The sequence below is a fragment of the Carassius carassius genome, chromosome 34, assembly GCF_963082965.1.
Source record: "Carassius carassius chromosome 34, fCarCar2.1, whole genome shotgun sequence".
Classification (NCBI taxonomy): domain Eukaryota; kingdom Metazoa; phylum Chordata; class Actinopteri; order Cypriniformes; family Cyprinidae; genus Carassius; species Carassius carassius.
Window position 1 is genome coordinate 13,123,801 of NC_081788.1, and position 22,594 is coordinate 13,146,394.

The window sequence follows — 22,594 nt, forward strand, 5'->3', positions numbered from 1 at the left end:
ACAATAGAACATAGATAACGTAGCAAATGTTTAAACTGAGAAATTTTACACTTTTATCCACTTAATTAGCTCATTTAAAATTTAATGCCTGCTACAGGTCTCAAAAAAGTTGGCACGGGGACAACAAATGGCTAAAAAAGCAAGCAGTTTTGAAAAGATTCCGCTGGGAGAACATCTAGTGATTAATTAAGTTAATTGATATCAGGTCTGTAACATGATTAGCAATAAAAGCTTTGTCTTAGAGAAGCAGAGTCTCTCAGAAGTAAAGATGGGCAGAGGCTCTCCAATCTGCGAAAGACTGCGTAAAAAAATTGTGGAAAACTTTAAAAACAATGTTCCTCAACGTCAAATTGCAAAGGCTTTGCAAATCTCATCATCTACAGTGCATAACATCATCAAAAGATTCAGAGAAACTGGAGAAATCTCTGTGCGTAAGGGACAAGGCCGGAGACCTTTATTGGATGCCCGTGGTCTTCGGGCTCTCAGACGACACTGCATCACTCATCGGCATGATTGTGTCAATGACATTACTAAATGGGCCCAGGAATACTTTCAGAAACCACTGTCGGTAAACACAATCCGCTGTGCCATCAGCAGATGCCAACTAAAGCTCTATCATGCAAAAAGGAAGCCATATGTGAACATGGTCCAGAAGCGCCGTTGTGTCCTGTGGGCCAAGGCTCATTTAAAATGGACTATTTCAAAGTGGAATAGTGTTTTATGGTCAGACGAGTCCAAATTTGACATTCTTGTTGGAAATCACGGACGCCGTGTCCTCCGGGCTAAAGAGGAGGGAGACCTTCCAGCATGTTATCAGCGTTCAGTTCAAAAGCCAGCATCTCTGATGGTATGGGGGTGCATAAGTGCATACGGTATGGGCAGCTTGCATGTTTTGGAAGGCTCTGTGAATGCTGAAAGGTATATAAAGGTTTTAGAGCAACATATGCTTCCCTCCAAACAACGTCTATTTCAGGGAAGGCCTTGTTTATTTCAGCAGGACAATGCAAAACCACATACTGCAGCTATAACAACAGCATGGCTTCGTCGTAGAAGAGTTCGGGTGCTAACCTGGCCTGCCTGCAGTCCAGATCTTTCACCTATAGAGAACATTTGGCGCATCATTAAACGAAAAATATGTCAAAGACGACCACAAACTCTTCAGCAGCTGGAAATCTATATAAGGCAAGAATGGGACCAAATTCCAACAGCAAAACTCCAGCAACTCATAGCCTCAATGCCCAGACGTCTTCAAACTGTTTTGAAAAGAAAAGGAGATGCTACACCATGGTAAACATGCCCCGTCCCAACTATTTTGAGACCTGTAGCAGAAATCAAAATTGAAATGAGCTCATTTTGTGCATAAAATTGTAAACTTTCTCAGTTTAAACATTTGCTATGTTATCTATGTTCTATTGTGAATAAAATATTGGCTCATGTGATTTGAAAGTCTTTTAGTTTTCATTTTATTAAAATTTAAAAAACGTCCCAACTTTTCCGGAATTCGGGTTGTAGAAGAAAGATCACGGTGTAGTTTTGAAAATCAGTCTGACTAAAGTCCATAGTGTTCAGTAATATGCAGTTGAGTCAACAGCTCCAGTAGTGCATTCGGTCAAAAGGTACAATGTTTCAACTAGTCAACAGCTCCAATAGTGCAATCGGTCAAAAACTACAATGGTGCCCCAAAACATCAGCTCCAGTGGCGCAATCGGTCAATGCGCGGTACTTATAAGACAGTATTCAGCAGAGCAATGCCAAGGTTGTGAGTTTGAGCCTCACCTGGAGCAAGGTTTTAGAAAGTAAGTGACATTTCAGTAGCAAAGCAGGTCATGTCTTCATATTAAATATAGGTTGAAAATCAGATATCTGTAATCAGTTAGATGAAAGTTCACAGGGTGTTCTGAAAGATCAGTCTCATTGAAACCAGCCTACTATTGAATGCCCATCTTTAAGCAAGGTTATGTCACCAGCTCCAGTGGCATCAGCGTGCTTTACTTATAAGACAGTATTCCGCTGATCAATGTAGTCAGCTGCAGTGGTGCGATCGCTCAGCGTGTGGTACTTATAAAACAGTATTCAGCAGAGCAATACCTAGGTTGTGAGGTCGAGCCTCACCAAGAGCAAGGTTTTAGAAAGCGAGCGACATTTCAGTAGCAATGTACTTCATAGACTAAAATATACAATCAGTCGAAATTAAGATTCATGTTTTTACATAGAAGAAAGATCACGGTGTAGTTTTGAAAATCAGTCTGACTAAAGAAAATACTGTTCAGTAATATGCAGTTGAGTCATCAGTTCCAGGGGTGTAATTGGTGAGCGCAATGTTTATACGACAGTAATCAATCAAACAATCAATCACCAGCTAAGGTCATGGCTTAATATTAAAGATTGGTTGAAGAGCAGATGTCTGTAATCAGTTAGTGTTTGGTAATATGCATTTGAGTCAACAGCTCCAATAGTGCAATCTGTCAAAATCTACAATGGAGCACCAAGATGTCAGCTCCAGTGGCGCAATCGGTCAGCGTGCGGTACTTATAAGACAGTATTCAGCAGAGCAATGCCGAGGTTGTGAGTTCAAGCCTCACCTGGAGCAAGATTTTAGAAAGCTAGAGACATTTCAGTAGCAATGGAGTTCATAGCCTGACATATACGATCAGTTGAAATCAAGATTTGTGTTTTTACCTAGAAGAAAGACCACAGTGTAGTTTCGAAAATCAGTCTGACTAAAGACCATACTGTTTAGTAATATGCAGTTAAGTCAACAGCTCTAGTTGTGCATTCGGTCAAAAGGTACAATGTCTCAACTACGTTACTTATAAGACAGTATTCAGCTGATCAATGTAGTCAGCTCCAGTAGCGCAATCGGTCAGCGTGCGGTACTTATAAGACAGTATTCAGCAGAGCAATCCCTAGGTTGTGAGGTCGAGCCTCACACAGAGCAAGGTTTTAGAAAGCGAGAGACATTTCAGTAGCAATGTACTTCATAGCCTAACATATACGATCAGTTGAAATTAAGATTCATGTTTTTCCCTAGAAGATAGATCACAGTGTAGTTTTGAAAATCAGTCTGACTAAAGACCATACTGTTCAGTAATATGTAGTTGAGTCAACAGCTCCAGTAGTGCATTCGGTCAAAAGGTACAATTTCTCAACTAGTCATGGGCTCCAGTGGTGCAATCGGTGAGCGCGATGCTTATAACGCAGTAATCAATCAAACAATCAATCACCAGCTAAGGTCATGGCTTAATATTAAAGATTGGTTGAAGAGCAGATGTCTGTAATCAGTTAGTGTTTGGTAATATGCATTTGAGTCAACAGCTCCAGTAGTGCAATCGGTCAAAAACTACAATGGCGCATCACAAAGTCATCTCCAGTGGCGCAATCAGCCAGCGCGCGGTACTTATAAGACAGTATTCAGCAGAGCAATGCCGAGGTTATGAGTTCAAGCCTCACCTCGAGCAAGGTTTTAGAAAGCGAGCGACATTTCAGTAGCAATAGACTTCATAGCCTAACATTCGAAATCAAGATTCATGTTTTTACCTAGAAGAAAGATCACGGTGTAGTTTTGAAAATCAGTCTGACTAAAGAAAATACTGTTCAGTAATATGCAGTTGAGTCATCAGTTCCAGTGGTTTAATTGGTGAGCGCAATGTTTATACGACAGTAATCAATCAAACAATCAATCACCAGCTAAGGTCATGGCTTAATATTAAAGACTGGTTGAAGAGCAGATGTCTGTAATCAGTTAGTGTTTGGTAATATGCATTTGAGTCAACAGCTCCAGTAGTGCAATCGGTCAAAAACTACAATGGCGCATTACGATCTCAGCTCCAGTGGCGCAATCAGCCAGCACGGTACTTATAAGACAGTATTCAGCAGAGCAATGCCGAAGTTGTGAGTTCGAGCTTCACCTGGAGCAAGGTTTTAGAAAGCAAGTGACATTTCAGTAGCAATGTACTTCATAGACTAATATATACAATCAGTCGAATTTAAGATTCATGTTTTTACCCAGAAGACAGATCACGATGTAGTTTTGAAAATCAGTCTGACTAAAGACCATACTGTTCAGTAATATGCAGTTAAGTCAACAGCTCTAGTAGTGCATTCGGTCAAAAGGTACAATATCTCAACTACGTTACTTATAAGACAGTATTCAGCTGATCAATGTAGTCAGCTCCAGTGGCACAATCGGTCAGCGTGCGGTACTTATAAGACAGTATTCAGCAGAGCAATGCCGAGGTTATGAGTTCGAGCCTCACCTGGAGCAAGGTTTTAGAAAGCGAGCGACATTTCAGTAGCAATAGACTTCATAGCCTAACATTCGAAATCAAGATTCATATTTTTACCTAGAAGAAAGATCACGGTGTAGTTTTGAAAATCAATCTGACTAAAGAAAATACTGTTCAGTAATATGCAGTTGAGTCATCATTTCCAGTGGTGTAATTGGTGAGCGCAAATGTCTTCATATTAAATATAGGTTAAAAATCAGATATCTGTTATCAGTTAGATGAAAGTTCACAGGGTGTTCTGAAAGATCAGTCTCATTGAAACCAGCCTACTTTTGAATGCCCATCTTCAAGCAAGGTTCTGTCACCAGCTCCAGTGGCATCAGCGTGCTTTACTTATGAGGTAGTATTCAGCTGATCAATGTTGTCAGCCCCAGTGGAGCGATCTCTCAGCGTGTGGTACATATAAGACAGTATTCAGCAGAGAAATGCCTAGGTTGTGAGGTTGAACCTCACCAAGAGCAAGGTTTCAGAAAGCGAGAGACATTTCAGTAACAATGGACTTCATAGCCTAACATATACGATCAGTTGAACTTAAGATTCATGTTTTTACCTAGAAGAAAGATCACGGTGTAGTTTTGAAAATCAGTCTGACTAAAGACCATACTATTCAGTAATATGCAGTTGAGTCATCAGCTCCAGTGGTGCATTCGGTCAAAAGGTACAATGTCTCAACTAGTCATCAGCTCCAGTGGTGCAATCGGTAAGCGCGATGCTTATAAGACAGTAATCAATCAAACAATCAATCACCAGCTAAGGTCATGGCTTAATATTAAAGATTGGTTGAAGAGCAGATGTCTGTAATCAGTTAGTGTTTGGTAATATGCATTTGAGTCAAAAGCTCCAATAGTGCAATCGGTCAAAAACTACAATGGCGCACCAAGGTGTCAGCTCCAGTGGTGCAATCGGTCAGCGCACGGCACTTATAAGACAGTGTTCAGCAGAGCAATGCTGAGGTTGTGAGTTCAAACCTCACCTGGAGCAAGTTTTTAGAAAGCTAGAGACATTTCAGTAGCAATGAACTTCATAGCCTAACATATAAGATCAGTTGAAATTAAGATTCATGTTTTTACCTAGAAGAAAGATCACGGTGTAGTTTTGAAAATCAGTCTGACTAAAGACCATACTGTTCAGTTATATGCAGTTGAGTCAACAGCTCCAGTAGTGCATTCGGTCAAAAGGTACAATGTCTCAACTACGTTACTTATAAGACATTATTCAGCTGATCAATGTAGTCAGTTCCAGTGGCGCGATCGCTCAGCGCCAGTGGTGCAATCGGTAAGCGCGATGCTTATAAGACAGTAATCAATCAAACAATCAATCACCAGCTAAGGTCATGGCTTAATATTAAAGATTGGTTGAAGAGCAGATGTCTGTAATCAGTTAGTGTTTGGTAATATGCATTTGAGTCAATAGCTCCAGTAGTGCAATTGGTCAAAAACTACAATGGCGCATTACAATGTCAGCTCCAGTGGCGTAATCGGCCAGCACGCTGTACTTATAAGACAGTATTCAGCAGAGCAATGCTGAGGTTGTGAGTTCAAGCCTCACCTGGAGCAAGGTTTTAGAAAGCGAGCGACATTTCAGTAGCAATGGACTTCATAGCCTAACATATGCAATCAGTCGAAATCAAGATTCATGTTTTTACCTAGAAGAAAGATCACGGTGTAGTTTTGAAAATCAGTCTGACTAAAGACCATACTGTTCAGTAATATGCAGTTGAGTCATCAGCTCCAGTGGTGCAATTGGTGAGCGCAATGTTTATAAGACTGTAATCAATCAAACAATCAATCACCAGCTAAGGTCATGGCTTAATATTATAGATTGGTTGAAGAGCCAATGTTTGTAATCAGTTAGTGTTTGGTAATATGCATTTGAGTCAACAGCTCCAATAGTGCAATTGGTCAAAAACTACAATGGCGCACCAAGACGTCAGCTCCAGTGGCGCAATCGGTCAGCGCTCGGTACTTATAAGACAGTATTCAGCAGAGCAATGCCGAGGTGGCTTCACATTAAATATAGGTTGAAAATCAGATATCTGTTAGAAGAAAGTTCACAGGGTGTTCTGAAAGATCAGTCTCATTGAAACCAGCCTACTATTGAATGCCCATCTTCAAGCAAGGTTCTGTCACCAGCTCCAGTGGCATCAGCGTACTTTACTTATAAGACAGTATTCAGCAGAGCAATGCCTAGGTTGTGAGGTCGAGCCTCGCCAAGAGCAAGGTTTCAGAAAGCGAGAGACATTTCAGTAGCAATGGACTTCATAGCCTAACATATACGATCAGTTGAACTTAAGATTCATGTTTTTACCTAGAAGAAAGATCACAGTGTAGTTTTGAAAATCTGACTAAAGTCCATAGTGTTCAGTAATATGCAGTTGAGTCAACAGCTCCAGTAGTGCATTCGGTCAAAAGGTACAATGTCTCAACTAGTCATCAGCTCCAGTGGTGCAATCGGTGAGCGCGATGCTTATAAGACAATAATCAATCAAACAATCAATCACCAGCTAAGGTCATGGCTTAATATTAAAGATTGGTTGAAGAGCAGATGTCTGTAATCAGTTAGTGTTTGGTAATATGCATTTGAGTCAACAGCTCCAGTAGTGCAATCGGTCAAAAACTACAATGGCGCACCAAAGTGTCAGCTCCAGTGGCGTAATCGGTCAGCACATGGTACTTATAAGACAGTATTCAGCAGAGCAATGCTGAGGTTTTGAGTTCGAGCCTCACCTGGAGCAAGCTTTTAGAAAGTTAGAGACATTTCAGTAACAATGGAGTTCATAGCCTAACATATACGATCAGTTGAAATCAAGATTCATGTTTTTACCTAGAATAAAGATCACGGTGTAGTTTTGAAAATCAGTCTGACTAAAGACCGTACTGTTCAGGAATATGCAGTTGAGTCAACAGCTCCTGTAGTGCATTCGGTCAAAAGGTACAATGTCTCAACTACGTTTCTGATAAGACAGTATTCAGATGATCAATGTAGTCAGCTCCAGTGGCGTGTTCGCTCAGCGTGTGGTACTTATAAGACAGTATTCAGCAGAGCAATGCCTAGGTTGTGAGGTCGAGCCTCACCCAGAGCAAGGTTTTAGAAAGCGAGAGACATTTCTTTAGCAATGGACTTCATAGCCTAACATATACGATCAGTTGAAATTAAGATTCATGTTTTTACCTAGAAGAAAGATCACAGTGTAGTTTTGAAGATCAGTGTGACTAAAGACCATAGTGTTCAGTAATATGCAGTTGAGTCAACAGCTCCAGTAGTGCATTCGGTCAAAAGGTACAATGTCTCAACTAGTCATCAGCTCCAGTGGTGCAATCGGTGAGCGGGATGCTTATAAGACAGTAATCAATCAAACAATCAATCACCAGCTAAGATCATGGCTTAATATTAAAGATTGGTTGAAGATCAGATGTCTGTAATCAGTTAGTGTTTGGTAATATGCGTTTGAGTCAACAGCTCCAGTAGTGTAATTGGTCAAAACCTCCAATGGCACGCTTAGTCAATAGCTCCAGTAGCGCAAGCGGTGAGCACGGTGTATTTATAAGACAGTATTCAGCAGAGCAATGCTGAGCTCAAGCCTCACCTGGAGCAAGGTTTTAGAAAGTGAGAGACATTTCAGTAGCAATGGAGTTCGAAACCTAACATAAACGATCAGTTAAAAAAATAAGATATAGTTATTACTTAGTAGAACGGTCACAATGTAGTTTTTAAAATCAGTTTATCTAAAGACCATAGTGTTTGGTAATATGCATTTGAGTCAATAGCTCCAGTAGTGCAATCGGCCAAGCAGTCAGTAGCTCTAGTGGCACAATCTGTCAGCGTGCAGTACTTATAAGACAGTATTCAGCAGAGCAATGTGAAGTCAAGCCTCATCTGGAGCAATGTTTTAGAAAGACATTCAAAAGCAATGGAATTTGAATCCTTGCATAAATGGTCAGTTGAATGTTACACTCCTTTTATCACTTAGAAGAAAGTAATCAAAAGCTTCAGTGGTGCAGCCAGCCAGCCAGCCAGCCAGCCAGCCAGCCAGCAGCTCCAATGGTGCAATTGGTCAGCCAGCCAGCAGCTCCAATGGTGCAATTGGTCAGCATGCTACCTTTAAGTCAGTACGCAGCAGAGCAATGCTGAGGTTGTGAGTTTGAGCCTCACCTGGAGCAAGGTATAGAAATTAAGAGACATTTCAGTAGCAAAGCAGGCCATAGCTTAACGATAGAGATTGGTTGTACTCAGTGAGATTCTATCAACTGCTCCAGTTGCACAATTGGTCAATGTGTGTTGCTTGTAAGACAGTATGTAGCAGTATAATGCCAAGGCTGTGAGTTTGTGCCTAACCTGAAGGAAAGTTTTAGGAAATGAGAGACATTTCACTAACAATGGAGTTCAAAGCATAACATAAACAATCATTTGAAAATCAGATGGTTGCAATTTGTTAGAGGAAAGTTAATGGATTAATTTAAAAAGATCACCGTAACTAAAGGTCAGAGTCTTTGGTATTATGCATTTGAGTCAATAACTCCAGTAATTCAATCTGTCACCATGATTCTTATGAGACACATGCAGCAGACCAATGCAGAGGTTGTGAGATCAAGCCTTACCTGGAGCAAGGCTTTAGAAAGCGAGAGACTTTCCAAAGCAATGGAGTCTGACGCCTAACATAAATGATCAGGTGAAAACTGGATTAATGTTATCACTATCAAAGAAAGGTCATGTTGTAGCTTTCAAAACCAGTCTGACTAAAGACCATGGCATTTAGTAATACGCATTTGAGTCAACAGCTCCAGCTGTACAATCAGTCAGTGTGAGGTTTGTATAAGACAGTTTGCAGCAGAGCAATGCCCAGTTTGTGAGTTTGATATCTTTTATCTAATATTTAGGGGTCAGGCATCGTAGGTGCTTAAGCACATATTCTATCCATTAGCGTGATTTTTTCTTCCAGAGCAAGCCTATGGCAGCCCATTGAACCACTTGCGGGAAAAGTTGTGAAATTTGGCACACTGATAGAGGACAGAGAGAAAATTTACCATAGCAAATTTGGAGTCTCTAACTCAAACTCTCTAGCGCCACCACTTGTCTAAATTTTCAAAACTTTTATGCTAATCAATTTTAACCGTAAACAACAAATTAAAAATTATTTTTTCCTCTGATTCCTTGGCTCATGCCGAGTTGAAAGAACACCAAAATTCAAAAATCGTAAGGTTTAATTTTTTCACTATTTCAAATGTGTGTTTTAACAAGCATAACCTGAGACTACCTGCAGTGTTTCGGCGCTGTGCCCCCTAGTAGTCAGGAGATATGAAAAAAGCACATTTTTGCTCATAACTTCTGAATGCTTTGGCCAAATGTCACAAAACCGGTCTCGTTAAATTCACAGATTCGGCAGTTTTCCAATGTCAGCAATTTTGGGCATCAGACATTTTTAATTATGTTATAAAATGCTTTATTTTATGAATGCTTTAGCGCATCTTAACGGAATGAATTACAAAAATCTTCGGCTCCATACCCTCATGGTACACAAAATGTTTGGGGGCAGTGCCACCATGTGGTCAAAAGTTATGATGAAATTTAGAAAAATGCTTATAAGTTTTGCTTACATTAACCTATTGTAATTGGACCAATGTTGATACATTCCTTGCATCATGACGAGAACACCAATACCAATTTTACCAATATTGGCTGAACTTCCTTGTCCACTATTTTGATTCATGATGACAACCTACTTTTTAGAACTCTTCCTAGATCGTTGGTCTGATTTTCAACCAAATTTCACTCGGATCACCTTTAGACCAAGCTGGCACAAAGTTATTGACTTCGTGTTGATGCACAATACAGTTTTCGTTTAGCACATGAAAAAATTTGCTGGAAAGATTTGGTGTGGCTTCAATACATTGAAAAAACATTTCTGATCAGAGGCAAGAAACCAAGACAAAACCAAACCGTATAAGGCTCTCGGACCAAGACGATTGTGACAAACGCAGGATTACTGAGCTCTTCCTCTTACTGACTGATTTTGCCTGAGTGGATCACCTGGCCAGGCTTTGGGCCTCTACTTAACCCACAGTTATCCAACAACAACAGGTAGGCCTAATCATGTCACGAAGTAGCAGTAAGAAAGCACTTCACAAAGAAGAGGATTATATTACTATTATATTAATAGATTTAATACTGTCACATGGAATTGATGTTGATAGTGTTGAAATTATGCAGCCAAGTGATGATATCTCAGATCATTATTTAGTTTTGTGCAAACTTCATATAGCCAAATTTGTAAATTCTACTTCTTGTTACAAGTATGGAAGAACCATCACTTATACCACAAAAGACTGCTTTTTTAGTTATCTTCCTGATGTATCCAAATTCCTTAGCATATCCAAAACCTCAGAACAACTTGATGATGCAACAGAAACTATGGACTCTCTCTTTTCTAGCACTCTAAATACAGTTGCTCCTTTATGCTTAAGGAAGGTTAAGGAAAACAGTTTTGACACCATGGTATAATGAGCATACTCGCACCCTAAAGAGAGCAGCCCGAAAAATGGAGTGCAGCTGGAGGAAAACAAAACTAGAGGTATTTCGTATTGCTTGGCGAGAAAGTAACCTATCCTACAGAAAAGCATTAAAAACTGCTAGATCTGATTACTTTTCTTCTCTTTTAGTAGAAAACAAACATAACCCCAGGTATTTATTCAATACAGTGGCTAAATTAACGAAAAATAAAGCCTCAACAAGTGTTGACATTTCCTAACACCACAGCAGTAATGACTTTATGAACTACTTCTAAAATCGATACCATTAGAGATAAAATTGAAACCATTCAGCCGTCAGCTACAGTATCGCATTAGACAGTGCACTATAGACCCCCTGAGGAACAGTTCCACTCATTCTCTACTATAGGAGAGGAAGAATTGTATAAACTTGTTAAATTATCTAAACCAACAACATGTATGTTAGACCCTATACCATCTAAGCTCCTAAAAGAGGTGCTTACAGAACTCATAGATCCTCTTCTGACTATTATTAATTCCTCATTGTCATTAGGATATGTCCCCAAAACCTACAAACTTGCTGTTATTAAGCCTCTCATCAAAAAACCACAACTTGACCCCAAAGAACTAGTTAATTATAGACCAATCTCGAATTTCCCTTTTCTGTCCAAGATACTAGAAAAGGTGGTGTCCTCACAATTATATTCCTTCTTAGAGAAAAATGGCATATGTGAGGATTTCCAGTCAAGATTTAGACCATATCATAGTACTGAGACTGCTCTCCTTAGAGTTACAAATGATCTGCTCTTATCATCTGATCGTGGGTGTATCTCTCTATTAGTTTTATTGGATCTTAGTGCTGCGTTTGACACAATTGACCACAACATTCTTTTGCATAGACTTGAACACTTTGTTGGCATTAATGGAAGTGCATTAGCATGGTTTAAATCGTACTTATATGACCTCCATCAGTTCGTAGCAGTGAATGAAGATGTATCATATTGATCACAAGTGCAGTATGGAGTACCTCATTGCTCAGTACTAGGGCCGCTACTCTTCACGCTTTATATGTTACCCTTGGGAGGTATCATCAGGAAACATGGTGTTAGCTTTCACTGTTATGCTGATGATACTCAGCTCTATATTTCTTCACGGCCCGGTGAAACACACCAATTTGAAAAATGAATGGAATGCATAGTCGATATAAAAAACTGGATGACGAGTAATTTCTTACTGCTAAATTCTGAAAAAACAGAGGTGTTAATTTATAGGACATAAAAACTCTGCTTGTAATAACCTAGAACACTGTCTAAGATGGTTGCTCTGTCAATTCTTCGTCATCAGTTGGGAACCTAGGTGTGCTATTTGATCGCAATCTTTCCTTAGAAAGCCACGTTTCTAGCATTTGTAAAACTGCATTTTTCCATCTCAAAAATATATCTAAATTACAGCCTATGCTCTCAATGTCAAATGCAGAAATGTTAATCCATGCATTTATGACCTCAAGGTTAGATTATTGTAATGCTTTATTGGGTGGTTGTTCTGCACTCTTAGTAAACAAACTACAGCTAGTCCAAAATGCAGCAGCAAGAGTTCTTCCTAGAACCAGGAAGTATGACCATATTAGCCCGGTCCTGTCAACACTGCACTGGCTCCCTATCAAACATCGTATTGATTTTAAAATGTTGCTTATGACTTATAAAGCCCTGAATGGTTTAGCACCTCAGTATTTGATTAAGCTCCTTTTACATTATAATCCTCTACGTCCGCTACGTTCTCAAAACTCAGGCAATTTGATAATACCTAGAATGTCAAAATCAACTGCGGGCGGCAGATCCTTTTCCTATTTGGCGCCTAAACTCAGGAATAACCCACCTAACATTGTTCGGGAGGCAGACACACTCTGCCATTTAAATCTAGATTAAAGACCCATCTCTTCAACCTGGCTTACACATAACATACTAATATGCTTTTAATATACAAATCCGTTAAAGGATTTTTAGGCTACATTAATTAGGTAAACCGGAACCGGGAACACTTCCCATAACACCCTATGTACTTGCTACATCATTAGAAGAATGGCATCTACGCTAATATTTGTCTGTTTCTCTCTTATTCCGAGGTCACCATAGCCACCAGATCCAGTCTGTATCCAGATCAGAGGGTCACTGCAGTCACCCGGATCCAGTACGTATCCAGACCAGATGGTGGATCAGCACCTAAAAAAGAACCTCTATTGCCCTGAAAGACAGCGGAAACCAGGACAAATAGAGCCCCAGATACAGAACCACTGTAAAGACCTTGTCTCAGAGGACCACCAGGACAAGACCACAGGAAACAGATGATTCTTATGCACAATCTGACTTTGCTGCAGTCTGGAATTGAACTACTGGTTTCGTCTGGTCAGAGGAGAACTGGCCCCCCAACTGAGCCTGGTTTCTCCCAAAGATTTTTTTCTCCATTCTGTCACCGATGGAGTTTCGGTTCCTTGCCGCTGTCGCCTCTGGCTTGCTTAGTTGGGGTCACTTCATCTACAGCGATATCGTTGACTTGATTGCAAATAAATGCACAGACACTATTTAACTGAACAGAGATGACATCACTGAATTCAATGATGAACTGCCTTTAACTATCATTTTGCAATATTGACACACTGTTTTCCTAATGAATGTTGTTCAGTTGGTTTGACGCAATGTATTTTGTTTAAAGCGCTATATAAATAAAGGTGACTTGACTTGACTTGACTATGGACACTTTGAAAGATATGTTGGAAGATCAAAGTAAGTTTTACACTGATATGCTCGACAGACAAGAATCAAGCTTTTTATCTTTTACTAAAACAATGCTGGATTCTGTAAGCACTAGAATTGATGGGATCATTAAAGATGTGCAAGAGGTGAAGTCCAGCCTTCAGTTCTCCCAAGCTCAAATTTACGATCTTAAGAGTAAAGGAGGAAAAGGTGAATTCATTTGAAGCTCAATTGCAGCAGTTGTCTTCACTGACTACGTTTACATGCAGCCAATAACCCGTTCAAAATCGGGATATTAGCAATAATCCGGTCGCGCACGGCCATGTAAACACCGGCAAAAACCCGGATATGCTCATATCCCGGTTTTTAAAAACCGGGATATTATACCTGGGGTACCCCTTTTCTAACCCGAATATTTGGTCTTGTAAACGCGTTTCGGCATATCCCCATCAAAATGTGTGTTCTGCGCATGTTCTATTCGCAAGGAATCTTGGTCTTTTGAGTAGAGACGGCGCATAAAAAACCCCGCGTGCAGTATAGAGGCACAGTAGTGTCAAGTGCTGCTGGTGGATCAGTACCAGTGCCAAAACGCAAACAAAGACTATCGCTATCTGCCCCAAACTATTCATTATCCGCCTGCTGCTGCTGTTGTTATTGTTGTCTTTGGATACAGGAAGAAGAATCGGAAATGACGCATATTGCGTCTTGTTGTCCGTACGTCCAGACGCTAACCGTGCGTCGCCGTTTACATCGGGATTGGTGACTGATTACACATTCCATGCATACAGGAGTACCTCTCTCTGCTCACGCATGTAAACTTGTTATCCCGAATGTTTCAGAAACCCGAATAGTGACCTTAACCCGACCATAACCCGAATTTTAACAGCATGTAAACGTAGTCACTGTGCACTGACTCTGAAGTGAATGATCTTGCCTTAAAAATTTATTCCCTTGATAGCCAGAGTTGCAGAAATAATCTGATAATTGACGGTTTAACCCAGGATAACGCATTTGAATCTTGGCCAGACTCTGATAAGTAGGTGAGGGAATTTTTTAAAGACAAGCTTAAAATTGACCTGAAATCTATTGAAATTGAAAGAGCTCATCGTTTTGGAAACTTGAAACAGCAAACAACAAAACCAAGACCAATTGTTGTAAGATTTCTACGCTAAAAGGACAAAGAACTTATTCTCACAAAGGCAAAAACTCGTCTCAAAATCACTGGAGTCTACGTTAATTAACATTTTTCAGATCGCATTAGGAAGAAGAGGGCCGAACTGTTTCCAGCTATGAAGGAGGCAAGAGAAAGGGGAAACTTTGTTGTTATTAGCTATGATTGGCTCATAGTTAAACCCCGTCAATTACATCAGATGGCAACTACCAGCGAAGTGAAGCTTAGATAATTCCTCTCATTGTACATGCGTTACGATTTCTTTTGACTCAGTCTACATGTATGATGATTTCCCCTGACCCAGACCAAACCAATATTCTCCAAATACAAAATAATTATTTTGGCTCCTCTGAATACCATTGTGAAAGTACTTTTAAAACTTTGATAAATTCTCTTAGTACAGGAAACAATCTTTCTTTCCTTCCTATTAATGTTCGTAGTTTATCAAAAAAAGTCGAGGGTTTATCCACTTGCCTTGAAAATTTAAATTATACCTTTAATGTGATAGAGCTTACTGAAACATGACTGACTGACAAAACAGCCATTCATTTTCACTTGAAAGACTATAGGGAAGGGTTGGTGGAGGGGTTTCTCTGTTTATAAATTCCAATCTATATTATAAAGAAAGAGGTGACTTTGAAAAGCTTTTGGTTTCCTCTTCAGAAGTAGTAGCAGTAGAAACTAAATTAGCAATAATTTTATGTATCTATAGGCAGTGTTGGGGAGTAACTAGTTACATGTAATGGCGTTACGTAATTCAATTACAAAATAAATGTAACAGTAATCATTTACTGTTACTAAGAAAAAATGAGTAATTAAATTACAGTTACTTATGAAAATTGTAACGATTACAAAGAGGATTACATTTGAATATTTACACACATCCACATACAGTTTATTTCTTTCCCAAATTGCACTAAGACATATGGCCCATAATCTCCGAGACGCGGAAAACACATTCATAGAATCCAGTCATAAAAATGGAATTAACGCGGACGCAATATGCCACATTTTGGACGAATAAATCAAAAGTAGGTCAGTACACTTGAATCAAAACCCGATATGGACTGATGTCTGTGAATATTAAGCCGCAAAAAGACTGAATATGAATCCTGCACGTTCTGCGTGTCTGTGGAAATCAGGCGCTGACTGGACATCGGGAGAACCCGGACTATTCCCGGTGGCCTGGCAGACGATTTGCACTTCTACTTTAATATTGTTATTGTATAATTGCAGGCCGAATATACTAAAGCGATTATTTCCGAATCCGCCATTCGATAATTAAAATTCTAATAAATCATGAATCGGTTAGTCGTGACTGGCAATGATTGGGCTCGCGCGCTCTCCGCGCCTCCGCCGAACGGTTTGGATCAGACTCCGAGTAATCAATGCGAGAGAGAGAGACCGGAGTGAACTGTGTAAGCGCACAGCTGGAGCAGAGAAGCGACACTTCTGTTCAGGGTTTCAGGTGCAGGTCAGTTTCATCTGTAAAGATGCTAATGTAGTTTTGTCTTTGTTTAATTAGTCAAGCAGCAGCAGCACATTGCTCGCAATCACTCAAAATACTGTATAAACCACGTCATTATTATCTATTGTAATGTTACAGTAGTAAGTTAGCAGACAAATCATCATATTTTATCATAGGTTTAGGGGGAGCTAGTGGATACAAAAACACAACCCTTAGGAAAATTAATGCCTATGGTATGGCACTAACCGTGGTTTAACTATGGAATTTGTAGTAAAAATAAATACAAGTGGTAATTCATTTGCCAAAAAACAAAATTACACTTACAAAACATGGTCAAATAAAAATCTTCAGTATTAAAGTCATGAGAGAGATGGGAGGATAATGGAAGTGAAGGTGCAGTTCAGGAGAGAACTCTTAATTACGTTGCAAGTCCCCAACCTAAGGATTCAAATCTTTTTCATGTCAGGTCCAAAAAAAATAGGGTTGTCCATGTTTCAAAATGGGTTGTGGGTGTATGAGTGTGAGATTTCCCAGCCTATTTTTTCCCAGTCCGCCCCTCATGGAAATTAATCTCTAGAACAGTCACTTCATGAGCATTTTTTACTTATTTTGAGAAACTATCATCATATCATATACAAAGAGACAGCAGTGTTTCAAAAAGACACCAATGTTTCAGGAGTTTAGTACACAAAATAGGACACATGCTTATTAGATAACCGTTTTTGAGTTGATGTATATGCTTTTATTTTTTTATTAACTATTTTTCCCCAAACCGTTGTTAGATGCAGTTAGATGCCTGTAGTTATGCAAAGATTTGGTTTCAAAAACAGTATCTATAAACTAGTTCTTTTGATTTTAAATCTGCTTTGAACTTCAGAGCAATCTCTAAGTAAAAGGCAGTACTAAAGTCTGATTGTGTGGTGGATGTGTTCAAATTTGATCATCTTAATTCAGGTGATGAAGGATGGTGAAAGTCTGACAGTACTGAGCTCTACTTTAAGGTTAAACCTGCATGGTGTAAAATGGTTGAAGATGATTAACAGTTGCAAATTAACATTCATTAGAAATTTATAAAAGTAATCAAAATGTACTCAAAAGTAATTAGTTACATTACTTTATTAAAGTAATTAAAAAAGTTACACTACTATTACATTTTAAATAGGGTAACTTGTAATCTGTAACCTATTACATTTCCAAAGTAACCTTCCCAACACTGTCTATAGGCCACTTAACTGTGACCTAGCTGTATTTATTACTGATATCTCAAATGTACTTGATATAATTTCTAATGAAAATAAAAAATTGTTACATAATGGGTGATTTTAACATTAATATTGAAAATAGTCAGGGGAATATGTTAATAAAATAATTTACTGACACTATGTATTCCATTTTATTCTTATGATTACAGTCCACACCAGAGTGACTAATACCTCAGCAACTCACATAGATAATATTTTTTTACTAATGTGTATAACAAAACTATGAAATCTGGTGTCCTGTGTATTGATGTGGCTGATCACTGTCCCATATTTTTGATCACTTTTAACGAGATGGAAAATTGTCCCCCTTCACAAAACATTGAATATAGACGAATTTTCAGTGAAAGAAATTTGATAAATTTTAGACATGCTATAAGGCAAATATCATGGAGTGAATTCTATCAAAAAGTAGATACTCAGGAGGCCTTTTCATTGTTTATAAAGAATGTTACTCAGGCTTATGAATCTTGTTTTCCTCTTCAATCAGTGCCTTTGAAATTCAAATCGTCAAAACCGTGTATAACTCCAGCTATCATAAAGTGTCACGCTGTCTAGTCTCTGTTTCCCTGGGTGTCCACTAGTGGGCTCACTTCCCCTTAGGCACTTCACCGTAGGCACTAGAATTCCTCTAGTCTTGTCCTGTCATCACAGTAATTGCACTCCTGTTAATTGCACCAGGTGCAGTCACTTTATTGTCATTAGCCTCCCAATAAATACCTGTCTTTTCCTGTTGTTTGTATGGAGTCCTTACCTTTCGTGTTGCCAGCCTTCTCGTCTTCCGAGATTCATCCCTGCCTACTCGTCCTCTGAGTTCCCATTCCTTTCCCTTTCCTGTTCCCTCTTTTGTTTATTCATTTATTTGTTTGGACTGCTTGTTTGGTTTTGACCTTGGCTTGTTCGACCACGATTTGGATTACCCTTCAATAAAGACATCTGCAATTGGATCTCTCTCTCTCCCTGTGTCTCTCTGGTGCACGAATGTCACAGAAGGACTCAATCCAAAAGATCCAGCGGTATGTCTGTTCATATTTCCTCCCCAGTCACTGAGCGGAAGAGGAATGGTTTCGAGGGTACTCGCCTGGTCGTGTTTTGTGGGACCAGGGGAGGTCGCTCAGGAGTGAGTGGTCGAGAGGAGGTCCGGCATCACTCTCCACTATGGCCCTCCGTCGACCCTGGGTTCGGGAGAAACAGATGGGAGACGCTGTCTCACCGTTGTGGACCGAGAGGGGAAAGGAGGAGAAAGTCTGCCGAGACAGTGCCCATGCACAAGATGGCCGCCAGCCCAGTGCCGCTGCCCAAGATGGCCGCCAGCCCAGCGCCGCTGCGCAGAGTGGCCGTCGACACAGCACCATTGCACAGGATGATGGCCGCCAATCCAGCACCACGAGGCAAGATGAAAGCCTCGTCTCAAATAAACTCTCTAAAATTTTATTTGTAGACTATATTTTATTTTTATTTTATTTTACTCCCATAAAACCCTGAAATTGTAATAAAATTAGTTAATGAAGAACTTGACAAGTTATCTACTAGGTTCAAGTCCAATAAACTGTCACTAAACATAAAAAAAAACAAGTTATATATTGTTCGGTACCAAGTCTGATTCATTTAATTCCTCGTTGAAAATCCAAATTGATGATATCTCCATTAACAATGTTTGATCCGCTCGTTTCCTCTGTGTTATACTAGATGACTCTTTATCTTGGAAACCGCATATTAGTGCCACAAATACAAAAATAGCCAAAGTTGTCGGTATATTAGGTAAAATACGGCACCTGATTAACAAAAAAGTTTCAGTCATGATTACTCAATGTTATACCCATATATAAATTACTGCAATGTTGCTTGGGCTAGTACCCACCCAACTAAACTGGAATCTATTTTTTGACATCAGAAGCGAGCTTTAAGAATAATATTTTGTGTAAATCGTAGACACCCTTCCCAATCACTGTTTACTCAGGCAAGTATTCTTACTGTTTATCAAGTAAATCAACTTCAAATTGCTTTATTTGTTTATGGTTCCATAAAAAAGTTATTTCCTCAGCACCTTTGTAATATCTTTATTTTTAATAATGAATTTCATCAGTATCCAACTCGTAGTGGTTGTCTTATCAGGCCTCCCTACTCTCGTACGACTCAAACAGAGTTTAGTATATTATATAGAGGGTCAAAGGTATGGAACAGTCTTCCTACATCACTTATTGAAGTTACAAATTTTAGTCATGGTGCCAAAATGAGTCTGAGGCTATAACTTTGAAAAGCTATAACATAATGACAACAAACTTTGTGTCTGCCATTGTCACCTCACACAGAACACACTAAGATGATTTGATTACAACGCCACATGTTGGTCAAAAGTGATAAGCCATTAAATCATATTACTAGAGGTTGGATTTATGATTTTTCAGTCATTTCAATTACAATCATCCTGAAATTGCTTTTATAACTCATTGCTGCATTTGGTCTGATGCTCCATGCCATGCTTAAGTCCTATTTTTGCCGCTGGAGTGCTTGGGCCCCTAATTGCTGCTTGCAGCTATATTTAATATCTGTTGTTTGTATCTGTTACATTTATGTTTAAAAGTCAACATGCAGTGCAAGTAATTTATGAGAGTACTAGAAACTGAAGGGACAGCAGTGTGTAATTGTCTGAATATAAATGTCAGATGCTTTTACAGGATAAAGAAATGACAGTAAGTGGAGACTGACTGATCAAAGTGCTTGCATTCCTGCAGAACTTTACTGATTTTATTTGTCATAATTATCTTTATTATTTAAATTTGTAATCTAGAGATTTAAACTATATTGCCTACAGTGATTAACAAATTTATGTTTATAAGGTTTTTAACCAATTTTGTAAGGTTTGTGCCACTGCTGCTCTTAACTAACAGTATTAATAATTACCAAAATCATTTTTTAGCTTTCTGTATTGGTTAGTCCTTCAATATGCATAAGCTCTTTAGTTACATTAGTAGGCAATTTCTAATGTTAAAATAAATTTATTTATGTTATCTATGAAAGAAAGGCAGCAAAAATAGTCAAGTGCTTTGTTTTTTATTCAGATACCCAATTATTCAAAAAGTACATAAAAAGTATTTTTTGCAAGCATGCAAGCTGTTATCAAAGGGAAAGGAGGCCATTTTTGTTATTATTTGATTAAATAGTTTTTAGTTCTTTTGGTTTGTTATTTGCCCAATAAATGACAATAACATATTTAAAAGTAATTATTTTTGACAGATTCCTAAAATATTTGTGTTTTCTCTTATGAAAGGTGGTCTAATAAATTGTTAAGCACTGTATGTTTTCATGGCATTCAGGTGGCACAAGGGCAGAATGAGGAATAGTTTGTTTTTGTCAATACAATTTAAATAAAGAAATTTGTGTTTTATTAATCTGATTAAATCGATTAATAAAAAAATAAAAAATAAAAAATCAGCCAAGTAATCGATTATCAAAATAATTGTTAGTTGCAGCCCTAGAGAGCATCATGTGCATTTCAAAGTGAGATCAATACGTTTTAGTTATTTTCGTGGATGAGCAGTTTTTCTCTTTCCTACAAGTGTGGCCGTAAGAAAGTTTTATCTCTGCCTTTAAGCATACATGCTATCAATATTAGCAATGTACAATCAGAAATAAAGTTTTACACAGAAGAAACTTTTTTGGGTCCCCAAAAAACCTCACTGTGATTAATTCTTTAAAGAACTTTAGTGAAAAAACATTTTAATGATCTAAAGAACCCTTTTCTACTATAAAGAACCTATATAAAATGGAAAGTTCCCATGGATGTTAAAGGTACTTCATAGAAGCATAGATGCCAATAAAGAACCTTTTCTGTTAATTTCAAGAATATAACTCACCCATTTTACCATCGATAGTGCACATTACACTCTTAAAAATTAAGTTTCTTTATTGCCATTGATGGTTCCATGAAGAACCTTTAACATCCATGGGATCTTTTAAATGCACAAAGTTCTTTATAGTGAAAAAAGTTATTTAGATGATTTAAATGTTCTTTACACAAAAAAAATATTAGTTCATTTAAGAACTGTTTACTGAAAGGTTTTTGGGGAACCCAAAATGGTTCTTCAATGGCATTGCTGCAAAAACACTCAATTGAGCCCTTCATTTGGAAGAGTGCAGATCATCCAAATCTTTGCTGGCTCTTTAAAATGCTTTTTAATAATGTTGATTTGGTTGATTTTTGGTTAGCTCAAGAATGAGCTTCTACATCAAGGTCAGTTCCCTCGTTTCATGCTTTAAAACGTGTACAAAAACATTTACAAAGTCCCTTGTGTCAGCCATAACGGTTTAGGATTTAATGCTCAAAGCTCTTTTCCTCACACTTGGGCTCAGAGGAGTCTTCCACAGGGCACTTAAGGCTTAATCTGACCGTTGTGGGAAACCTCAAGTGGTTTTTAAGGCACTGACTCCCTTAAGCACCCTTTCAGCACTTACTCTCTCTGAAACATTTAGCCTCTGCTCATCTTCTTGCACCCTTAAAAGCAGAAATTAATGACAGGAGTTCAGCCGCTCATTTATAATTGCTTCATTATACGGCTGTGTTCTCCTGACAATAATGGTGTTTGTGGTGTATTTCTAATTATGTGGCATTTTTTGCGCTCATTATCAAGGACTTCAGGTTCCCTCTAATTGCACAGAAAATAATGACTGCCTCTGCTTTAGTCTCATCTGCTCGCTCGCTAGACACAACTCTATTGGACTGCAATCTAAACAATCCCCCCGTGTCACTAGAGTCACGTCAAGATGGACACAAATGCCCAGACATCATTTCTGGATGGCTTCAGTTGTCCTCTTTTGGCCCTCGGGTTCACAGCAGCAACTTCCAAGAAAGATATGGGAAATATTTTACCAAACAGATTTATTGTTTGTAAATAAATGTCTATCTATCTATCTATCTATCTATCTATCTATCTATCTATCTATCTATCTATCTATCTATCTATCTATCTATCTATCTGTCTATCTGTCTATCTGTCTATCTATCTATCTTTCTATCTTGTGAGGTGACATGGTGCACACGGCACTTCAGTGCAAAACAACGCTCTGCTCAGCAGGGTAAGAACATTTTTAACTAAATGAAAACAAACAAACACAGAAGTCATAATTATATCCAATAAAGCCCCTGAGGAGATAATCTCGCCTCCCGACATGTAC

At 38.7% G+C, this 22,594-nt stretch overlaps 3 non-coding genes across 3 annotated transcripts; all 3 read left to right on the forward strand.

Moving 5' to 3' along the window:
* The first annotated feature begins 2,496 nt into the window (after window positions 1-2,496).
* On the forward strand, window positions 2,497-2,590 carry trnai-uau (transfer RNA isoleucine (anticodon UAU)). Its single transcript has 2 exons — window positions 2,497-2,534; window positions 2,555-2,590. It is a non-coding gene; the product is annotated as a tRNA-Ile (tRNA).
* Window positions 2,591-4,170: 1,580 nt separating this feature from the next.
* trnai-uau (transfer RNA isoleucine (anticodon UAU)) lies at window positions 4,171-4,264 on the forward strand. Its single transcript has 2 exons — window positions 4,171-4,208; window positions 4,229-4,264. It is a non-coding gene; the product is annotated as a tRNA-Ile (tRNA).
* A 909-nt stretch (window positions 4,265-5,173) lies between these two features.
* Window positions 5,174-5,267, forward strand: trnai-uau (transfer RNA isoleucine (anticodon UAU)). The gene is made up of 2 exons: window positions 5,174-5,211; window positions 5,232-5,267. It is a non-coding gene; the product is annotated as a tRNA-Ile (tRNA).
* Window positions 5,268-22,594: the final 17,327 nt, after the last annotated feature.